This window comes from Rhincodon typus, unplaced genomic scaffold (genome assembly GCF_021869965.1).
Source record: "Rhincodon typus isolate 14 unplaced genomic scaffold, sRhiTyp1.1 hic_rhity00002124, whole genome shotgun sequence".
In the NCBI taxonomy this organism is placed as follows: Eukaryota; Metazoa; Chordata; class Chondrichthyes; order Orectolobiformes; family Rhincodontidae; genus Rhincodon; species Rhincodon typus.
Window position 1 is genome coordinate 215 of NW_025967762.1, and position 10,907 is coordinate 11,121.

Here is a 10,907-nt window from a genome sequence, read left to right on the forward strand (position 1 = left end):
CTGCCTGCAGACACACTGAAAATAATGTGATATTTCATGGTTTACAAGCTGGTGTTGGTTTTGGCAACTTAACTACAGTAATAAATAAAACGAGACACATAAAATAAATTATGCTTAATTTGCAGCTTTTTTACATAACAATAAATCTGCTTACACTTAATTGAAATACTTGAATTGTCTATCACATAGAACATTTCACAATGAACACTTTGTAAATTAGACAAATCAATTACAAGAAGATCAATTAATAAGTATAAAAAGCATTGGTCACAAACCATTATTATCGTAGGAATTTTCTAACCAAGCAGGATAATTGTCCTCATCAAATCCTGTAGGATCTTCCCCTAGGATTGGATCACATTTAAATAATTATTTTTGCAGTTTGTGAGTTCAGGCATATCAATAATTGGCAAGGCAATATAAAATTATTTCTGCCTTTATCTGTGACAGCTTTCTGGTGATATGGTTTAATTTTATCCTGGAAAATTTCCTGAAAAATTATTTATCATTTTATCAAGAAAGTTTCCTTCATAAACTGAGAGATTGCAGAGAGGTTTAGTCATTGAGATCAATAAAGCTTAGTTTTGGTCTTGCATTTGAAAATGTCAAAAGAATATGTTTCAAAACTTTACTCCTGCCTACTTTGCCTGTGTAAAATTTCTATCATTTGATTTTTAGGTCTTTATACTCCTTTTCTGGAGAAAGTGATTCCTGCTGGTTTTACAGTTCCAATGGTTCCAGAAACAATCTGTTGCCTTGGCCAAAATAGCTTCACCAGTTAGTGTTAATAGATTATTCAACCAGAGGAAATTACAGCTGTGCCTAATCCTACTGTCACTAGACATTCGCATGTACATAATTTCCACCAAAAAAATTATTGGATCGCGTTCAGGAATTGAACGTTCTCTTCCTTCCCAGGGCCCAAGGACATTGGGACAATTATTTCAGTTTTATTATTTACCCAGCTGAGATTGCTAATTCAGCTAACTTAGTCTGAGGATTGAATCGAGGCTCATTACTTCTCTGTGAGTATTTTTTATTAGGACAAATCCCTGCAGCCTGATAAACAGATAAATAACTGATTAAGAATTTGTACTTGGTTTGGAAATGGAATTTAAACTGAATTGTTAATTCAGTGACTTAAACTGGACAATTTCAGTTGATTTACAATTTTTTTTTTGTTTTATGCTATAGGTTTGAAAACATTGGTCCCTTTAATAGAAGTGATGCAATGTGTACATAGACGTTATTTCATTGGCCCTCCCACGCCACTACTATTTGTATGCAGAATGATTACACGTTCTCAAATTCATAAGCACCATCATGGCAAATATGTATCACTAGATCCAAAGAAACAAAGCCAGAAGCATGTTTATTGTTCACAATATTTTATATTCAATTTAAGTCTAAACTGACAGAAATAATACTTTAGATAGTCTAACAAGCCAGTAAGGAACATTCAATCCTAGATGTTGGTACACTGTCCATTGGCAATCTGATTTATTGCTGGGAGTTGGACAGTGATAATGTACAGAATTTTGAGTGTGTTTGAAAGCATGACAAGACATTTCCACCTCCAAGCTATTTTTCCAGAGATAGGGCATCATTATCATCTGCTATCCACCCCTCAGTGCCTACCCACAGGCACAAAGTGGCTACACATCTGGCAGTGACTACCTTCCAGAAGTGACTGCCCTCGCAGTAGTGAGTGACAGCACAGTTTGGAATGGCTACCCGCCCAGAGGCAACTCCTTACCCAATGGCAACTAGGCTTCTGGCAGTGCCAACCAACCCAGCAGCTCATACATATCTGAAACAGCTTGCCAGTTACTGGTCAGGGAGACCCATGAGGCCTCTTTTTATTTACTGCAGCTGCTGCAACAGGCGTCCTATGCAGAGGCTTCCCCTCCACTACGGTGGCCTTGTGAATGTAGCCAGGGTTTATTTCTATAAAATTCAAACCTCTTCATGCGGCCCCTCAAGATGGAGATGCCCTTACATGCCCACTTTGCAGCTGCATCTCCGCATTTGGTGATAGGGCCTACTGTCTTTCCAAAGGTGCAGACCTTAGGATTGAGTTGGTGTCTCAGCAATCCACCTACTGTCCCTGATTGGAAGACAGACCTGGAGACAACCTCCAAATTGGCCAACCCTTGGAAGGAGTTGACAGGTTGACAGCAGGTCCTGGAAATGATCCCACCTTGCAACTATATTTAAAGCACATAAGATTTTTGCCCAGGGTTCTTGTTTCCTTTCTCAGTAGTCAACATATGGCAGAAAGTCATTCCCCTGTGTTGCAGCATCTAAATCAAATCTTATAAGAGATGTATGGGATAGACTTCTTTTTTGCCCATAATGAAGTGTGCACTATCTCCGGTGAGAAAGTTGTCCCACGTGTTTAAATTCAGAGAGGGCTATCCACCATTGGTCTTAATGCTGCTGCCATCTGATTGCTTTTAATGCAGCCTCATGGATCTTAGTCTCACTTCACTACAATAAGAGCAAATCATAAAAAGCCCAATTCAATTCTATCTGTACTTAACAGCTAGCCAATATCATTATGAATCAACCTTGTGCAAGCCTTTGGTGCATGGCCTGTGTGCTCATCTACCTATCCTAGAGCTTCCACAAAGTCATCCTCAGTTGTCACAGCTTAGGAGATGAAAGGCTCCTGATCTGCTATTGTTTTGGATAAACAAGGATATTGGTGGAATCTGCAGAAGGGGAGCGTGGAATGTTGTCATCCTGTGAGTTAACTGCAGCTGTCTCTCTGAAACAACGAAGCTCATTCTCCTGGAATTTCTCCAACATCCCTGTGGGAACTACACACAGGAGTAAATAACCAGTCTCAACCTCCTCCTGAAGTTCCGCACCATTGCAGTTGCCAATCTTCGATCAATTTAGTTCACCTCACGTGATATCAAGAAGTGGCGAGTGCACATAAGAACATAGCAACCTTGGAGCAGGAGTGGGATATTCAGCCCTTCATGCCTGTCCTGTCATTCAATGATATCATGGTTGATCTCCGTCAGGCCTCAATCCCTCTTTCGTGTCAGCTCCTCATAGTAATCAACTCCTGAAGTTTCAAAAAAAATCTGTCTACTGCCTCTTTAAATATTTAGTTATCTGGCTTTCACAATTCTCAGGGATAGAGAATTCCAGCCATTCACACCTCTTATTCTGTGACTACGTCCCCCGGTTCTAGATTTCCCCACTAGTGGAAACAACTTCCTAACATCTACCCGGTCAAGCCCCCTCAAAATTTTATGTTTCAAGAAGATTTCTTTCTTTCTGAACTCTGATCAATAAGTGCCTACCCTGGTTAGCTGTTCTTGATAATTCAACCTCTTCATAGAAACATTGAAACATTGAAAATAGGAGAAGGAGAAGGCCATTCGACTCTTCGAGGCTACTTCATCATTCAAAATAGCCATGGCTGACCATCCTACTCAGTACCCTCTTCCTGCTTTGTCCCTATACCCTTTGATCCCTTTAGCCCTAAGAACTACATCCATCTCCTTATTAAAAGTATTCAATGATTCAGCCTCAACTGTTTTCTGTGGCAGAGAATTCCATAGGCTCACAACACTCTGGTGAAATTTCTTCTCAGTTCAGTCCTAACAGGCCTACCTCATATAACTAGTCTGTGTCCCATGATCCTAGACTCCCTGGTCATGTGTTTACCCTGTCTAGTCTGATCTCCAGTGAATATAGGCCTAACCAATCCAGTCTTTCTTCATACATCAGTCTTGCCATTCCCAGGAATCAATCTGGTAAACATTTGTTGCACTCCCTCCATAGCCAGAACATCCTTATTCAGGTAAGTAGACCAAAACTGCACACATACGCCAGGTGTGGTCGCACTGAGGCCTGTACAATTGCAACAAGATATCCCTGCTCCTGTACTCAAATCCTCTTACTGTAAAGGCCAACATACCATTTTCCTTCTTCACTGCACCTGCATTTTAACATTCAGTGACTAGTGTACAAGGACATTCAGTTCTCATTGCACCTCCTCTTTATCAATATATCACCATTCAGATAATAATCCACCTTTCTATTTTTGCTACCAGAGAAGATAACCTCACATTTATCCACATTACACTTCATCTGCCATCCATTTGCCCACTCACTCAACCTATCTATATTCCCTTGCAAATTCCTTATACCCTCATCTCCACACACACTATTACTTATTTTTGTATCTTTAGCACATTTGGATACATTATACCCTCCTCCCTCTTCCAGTTCATTAATAATGGAGGTCCTTGGAATGATCCTTGTGGGACTCCACTCGTTACATCTTTCCAACCTGAAAAAGACCCATTAATCCCAACTCTCTGTCTTCTGTATTTTAACCAATCTTCAATCCAAGTTAATATATCATCCACAATACCATATGGTGTGGCAGGTGGAGTGAATGGTGGTGTGGAAATTGAAGAGAAACAAGGGAGGACTGTGCCATGGGTACAGTGGGAGGTGTGAGCAGAGGGTGAGAGAGCAGTAACTTTTACCTGAACAACTCTGGTGAGGCCACTGAACCTCTTTTGGCATTGCAACCATATCCTGAGGGCTAACCTCCTCTAAGAGGAGGTCTTCTCATTATTCATGGAGGTGAGGCCTATAGGGCTTAGTTCAAAGAGGAATTTCCTCTTCATGCCCTCTGCCTGCACCAAGGATTCCAAGTCAGATTCCTATCTTATGGTGCCCTCTAAAAACCCATTTCTCTATGAACAACTGCTTTCCTGTTGTCTTCACTTCTCCTTTAGGGATGTTGTGTATATTTAAGTAGCATCAGACATGCCCAATTTCTAGTTCCCCCAAAGTTTTGCAGCTCAAATAGCCTGGGTAGTGCTGGCTGTACACTTGCCAAAATTGAGAAGAATCCAAGAGTCCACTTTACTTGGGACAATAACGGCACGCACCCAGACCCAGTGCTCTCATTTTTGGGCACAATCAAATTTATAAGCTGTTCTCCTTACAGGAACTGTTAGTCAGGACATGACCGAAGCACAGTCAGGTAGCATACAATCTGAAGTCCACCTTGTTTGAGATGTATTCAAGCCAAACTGTCCAGAGATGTTCTTACACACCTCTGGTGCAGGTGGGACTTGAACACAAGTCTCTAGATTTGAACCTGTTTTCAATTATTTCTGGGTAGCTGGAGGGATTTATTTCTGATCAGTCTTGACAGTCTTTCTGTCATTCCCAACTAAGCGTAACTCAATTTCTTACTCCTTTCTTCCACTTTCTCTTTTTATAAAACCTCCCTAATTCAATAGGTTATGTTACTATTTGCACTGAATACAGTCCTATCGTTAAATAATTGAATCCATACAACAAGCTTGTATTTATTGTTGAAATGAATCATGCTAATTAAAATGGTATGTCCACTGGTCATGACAGACTGACTAATGCACTGCGCATATGACCAATATGAATCACCCATTGAAGAGCATTTGTGTACAGGACAAGGTATCATATTACATCAATATTTTGTACTTCCAGATATTGCCATTCCTCATGACCAGAAATTTTATGCAAATGGATGTATTATTGCTTGGTAGAATAAGCCCCATTGAATAATAAATTGGAATTGAGAATGTGTCACAGTAACTGTAATAAATAACTAGTGAGAGAACCATATTGACACCTATGTACCAATAGCCTGTTTACTGATGCTTAATGTGGGGTTTAACTTATCACAGCCATAATAGAAATATGCCTATCTTGTGACTTCACTACCAAAAGGGATAAGTGCAGCAATGTTGTACGAACATCAACAGCCTCCTCTTACACAATCCTAACTTGGATATTTTATACCATCTCTCCTTAATGTTGAATCAATACCTTGCAATTCCCTGTCTATTCGGCTTGTAGAAGCATTGTTATCATCATATGTAATGCATCCATTGAAAGAAAAGTTCTATGAGTACTTTCTCAGAGCAACTAAGATTAAAGAATAGAAGCATTTTGGTCAGAGTCACACACATCCCAAAAATTTTATTTTGAATGTTGGCTTATGTAAGGCTGTTGATTTATTCTTTGTGCTAGCTGAGAAACATTATGGTTGGCAATATTAGTACACTGAGCTGTAAAATGGTTCTTCGGAACATCTGGACTGGCGGCATTGATGAAGAATTAGAGCATTGTTCACTGATGTTGAAACTGTGCCATTCATCAAAGACTCTGCTAGCTACTTCCTGTTGGCCAAGCAGAGCCATATGTTGCGAAAACAAGTCCTTCAATTTTCTTTTTAAATCCCAGTAAATTCTAAATTAAAGCACTACAAAAATAGAAAAATGAGACCTGACAAAATATCGTGGATCACGTAATTTTTAGAATTTTAGAATATGGATTGAGTATGGGCACCAAATCATGAAAACAAAGGTAGCTAGAAGGAACCCATTAGAAGAAACTAGAGTGAAGATTGATGTGGATAGCGTCACACTGGAACAAAGAGGAAAATTTGTCTGTCTAAGACCAATGACTATCAGAAGATAGCAGATGTGATCCAAAATTTGAAGAAGGATAGAAATACCCGAAATAACATTGTAAAGATGAAGGGTAAATGAACAGCAAAAACACTCAAGCTTGTAACAAGGAAAAATCTCACAAGTTGCTAACGCTGGTTGAAGAATTTCTAAAGGAAAGATAGACAATTTCAGTTCAGGCAGAGAAAGCAAAAGAATAGAAGTAATCTCTCAGGAGGTAAGAGGGATTTCAAGACAAGGGGACACATTTTTGAGATGAGAGGAGACAGGTTTAAAAAGGGCATGAGGAGCAAATTTTTCACACAGAGGGTGGTTTGCATGTGGAATGAACTTCCTGAGGAAGTTGTGGATGTGGCTACAACTACAACATACATGAATAGGAAAGGTTTGCAAAGATATGGGCTGGGAGTGGGCAGATGGAACTAGTTTAGTGTAGGATTATGTTCGGCATGGACAGGTTGGACCGAAGGGTCTGTTCCATGTTGTATGACTATGACTTCTTGATTCTAATCTCTTTACACTCATTCTGAGAGAATTAACTGTCTACTTAAAGGACAGTGTATAGTATATCTGTGAAGTGCCTTTTTGTTTAAGGTAACAGTAAAAAAGAAACACCCTGTTTTATGGTTTGAAATATAAGTTGTTTAAGATAATATCATTCAGTCAATAGTGCTTTTTGCCTTTGTTACAGCAAAACTCTTAAATTGTGAAATCTTGTTATGTTATCCTTTCAGCTACTCACTGGAAGATCGAATTTCTTTTGAAAACTTATCAGTCAGATAATGGCAAAATATTCAACTCCAGCCTTGTTATATCTACCCACCTAAAGTTCTATTAAATTGATGTAAAACTTCCCATCTATACATATGTTGCATTTCTACTTTATATCTCAATGCAAGTATTATCCAAAAAATGTACACTGCACCATTTTATTGTCAATTGCCAGCTGTTCATTAAGCAGAACTTTAATGTTGAATATATTCTATACATTTCTTTTAGGAAAAAAAGCACTCACCATTGTCACTGCAGACTTTCTGTGGAGAGAAAAAAAAGTTATGCATGAATCTACTGCAACATACAAAGGGCCATTCATGACTTTAAAACATGTGACTTGGAAACTTCCAGACAAGTTAAGTCTCTGGAACCTTCCACTGAGAAAACTTTGCTATTTAAAGCAGTTTCATACTCCAATCTAAAGTAGATTGACTAGAGTACAAAAGACAGCAGTGTGGATTTCTCCATTTTGAGGTTAAACATCTTCAAAGTGAAATGGAATTCTTGATGTAATGACATGATGACATCACTGTGTCAGCAATTACGCAGTGGTATTTATCAATGATTCAACAACATATTTGTAAACAAAGCCTCAATACAGACAATGTCCCTTTAAGACAAAACATTTTAATTAAAGGAGAAATAAGTTATTTATCATTACTTTTATGTACATTGAATGATTACTGTGAATTTTTTTCATCTGGTTCTGGTAAAGCTTGCCTCCACAGCATTAACTTTATTACTCATAAAAAAAATATAGGAAAAGGCTCTATACAGGAACTATTAAAGCAGCATGACATCATTTGCCTAGAACCCATGGCAAGTAAATGATATCTCGTAACTCAGAGGCCTAATGGAAAGAATAGGAGTTTACTGAACAGAGAAATCAAGAGGAAAAAGGCCAGGAAATGTGCGCAGTAATTAATTTTGGGGGGAGGGGTGAGGTGTTGGTGGTGGGAGGGAAAAAAAACTACATAATGGAAGAAATGCTTCATCAGCGGCTTTTTAGTGAGTGGATAAATTAAGTTTTACAACGTGCACAACTTTAACGATACCACAGAAACTTGAAAGTTATGTGTAACAATTTTAGACCTGGTGTTGTGCATCCATAAAACCAGTTCCTGTGACTACTGTTTATGTGTTTCTACTTTAGTCAAAAAATAGCACTTATACATTTTAAAGTTGCGTAAAAAGTGCTTACTTACAGAATACGACAGTAACACCGCCAGCCAGATGAAAAGGCACCTGGTAGTAGACCAAACTATTGCTTTTGGCATATTTCAAAGATTTGAAAGTGCTTTGCTTCACTCTGGACATTTGACTTTCTGCTATTTATATTACAACACACAAGCAGGGTCATATGAACACACTAGAAGTTATTAACCAGTCTTCAAACATAGATAATTCAAGGAGGCAAAAAGCATTGGCATTGGTAGAAGTGGCAAAAAGACTTGAAATTAGTATCGTTGAATACTTAGAGACAAAGGCAAAAAAGATCTCTTCAACTAGACTACTTCTCAACAAGTGTCCTATTTAAAATACATATTTAGCAATTGTTGCTTTAATGTCATCAAAAATATAGGTTAAAAGTAGCATTTCTCTCCTTAAATTGGTATAAATATGATTTCAGGGTACAGATTAAGTAATTTATTTATGTTTAGATTTTTTGGCTTTGCTTCGCTTTTCTTCCATTATCGTCCTCTAGAGGAGTGGGTTGATTCATTTACAATACAATGGCTGCGAGTAACTCATCAGCACCTTTGGAAAAGAAGAGCCATATTGGACTTGGAAAGTTAACTCTGTTTCTCTCTTTGTAACTGCTGCCAGACCTGCTGAATTTCTCCAGCACTTTCTGGTTTATTCTCCTCTGGAGAGCCTCTTTTACTACGGGTGATAACGTAAAAAGAGCAATACAAACTAGGCTGTCTGTTACCCATCCCAACTCTTTTTCTTTTATACGGACTTCAATGGAAAGGATTTTTGGGTATAGTCTGCGGTGGGTAGATAATTCATAGTCACCATCGGCTAAAGTTAAAATGACCCCTTTAGTAGCAGAAGTTTTTTTTTGCCATAGCTGATTCCACGTCTCTCCTCACTGGCAACTCATTCATAGAATCCCTACAGTGTGGAAACAGGCCCTTCGGCCCAACAAGTCCACACCAACCCTCAGAGCATCCCACCCAGACCTATCCCCCTAATCTACATATCCCTGAACATTATGGGCAATTTAGCATGGCCAATCCACCTAGCCTGCACATCTTTGGACTGTGGGAGGAAACTGGAACACCCGAACGAAACACACGCAGACACGGGGAGAATGTGCAAACTCCACAGGCAGTCTCTTATACACTTCCATGGAAAGAGGTTAGCTCAGAGGCAAATGCTTGAACACCTATGTCTGATAGTTTGAGCTGGTCATTGGATGGATGTGGTCAATCCAAAAATCCGAACGAAAGTGGCTGTTTTAACCTCTTTGGTTTTACAACTTTGTCTCAAAATTTTTAAAAGTTCTGCTCAAACCTGAACTGTCAAAGATTCTAACTCACTAAGTTTCACAAATTTACTGTGTTGAACAAGAGGTTGATTTTGTTTCAGAATGAAGGCTTAGGTGTTATTTGCAGAATGTTATGTTATCAAAATATACATGTTATTTTATCAATTACTGTCAAATATCTGACCATTCTGAGAGGAAAACTGCATCTGCTGATTTTGCACATCTCCAACTGGTACACCAACATTCAGTGGAGTATAACCTGTGTTCATAGGTTTTGGCAGTCCTGGGTCCCTCACCCACTGGCACAAGTTCCTAATTGTAGCAACTAGGTGGGGTTTGCAAGGCTTGGTTGATGGCCACTCTATATACTGTAACTCAGATAATCAAAGGAAGGCTTAACAAAGGCTCAAAGAAAACTTTATTTCAGTCCTGATGAATGCAAAACAAAAAGCTTGGACTCCATGTGCTAAAGCTAATTTTCTTTTGGCTAAGTGCGAGTTGTGTTGAGTTTTTGGAGGGATTTTTGCCATAGAGCCCAGTGAGATTTCTCACCATATCCTATCAAACTTGCTCCATTAACTACTTGCCCTGTCCCAAGGCATCCCTCACATCTAACTCCAGTACCACCTTACCAATGCCCAAACAACTAGTCATTCAACAGATATCAGCCAAAACACCAGCACCTGGTTCCTGCCATTTTCAAAAGGCCATGTGAACCTGGACAAGCATTTACAATCTGGCGCTGTCCCTTACTGGCAACATAATGGTATAGCAGCTACAAGGTCAAACTGCTCATGGCATATAGCCAACATGGCTGACACTTCCTCCCATGTAAACCCTATTCTCTCAGCCTGGTCATTGTTTAACCGCCAGGCCACAAACAGTTTACCTGCCCTTAACCATGTTTCATCTGAACTCCCCTCTAAGTCACTGCTGTTCCATCCCTAACGCCCACTGGAGACTCACAGCTTGTCATTGTCCAGCAGGGGAACATTGCATTCAGACAAGTTGGTGGGACAATTCCAAACATGAGGAGCTAAATCTTACTTCACTTTTGGCTAAGTGCAAGTTGTGTGGATTTTTTGGAGGAATTCTTGCCAATGAGGCTTAGCAAGATTTCTCGCCATATCTCACCAAACTCACTT

The 10,907-nt window shown here is 39.3% G+C and overlaps 1 long non-coding RNA gene across 1 annotated transcript; it reads right to left on the reverse strand.

Moving 5' to 3' along the window:
• Positions 1-288: 288 nt before the first annotated feature.
• Positions 289-8,588, reverse strand: LOC125481430. The gene is made up of 3 exons (XR_007261333.1): positions 8,474-8,588; positions 7,510-7,528; positions 289-344 (listed from the first exon to the last, which is right to left on the reverse strand). It is a non-coding gene; the product is annotated as an uncharacterized LOC125481430 (long non-coding RNA).
• Between the last annotated feature and the right edge of the window lie 2,319 nt (positions 8,589-10,907).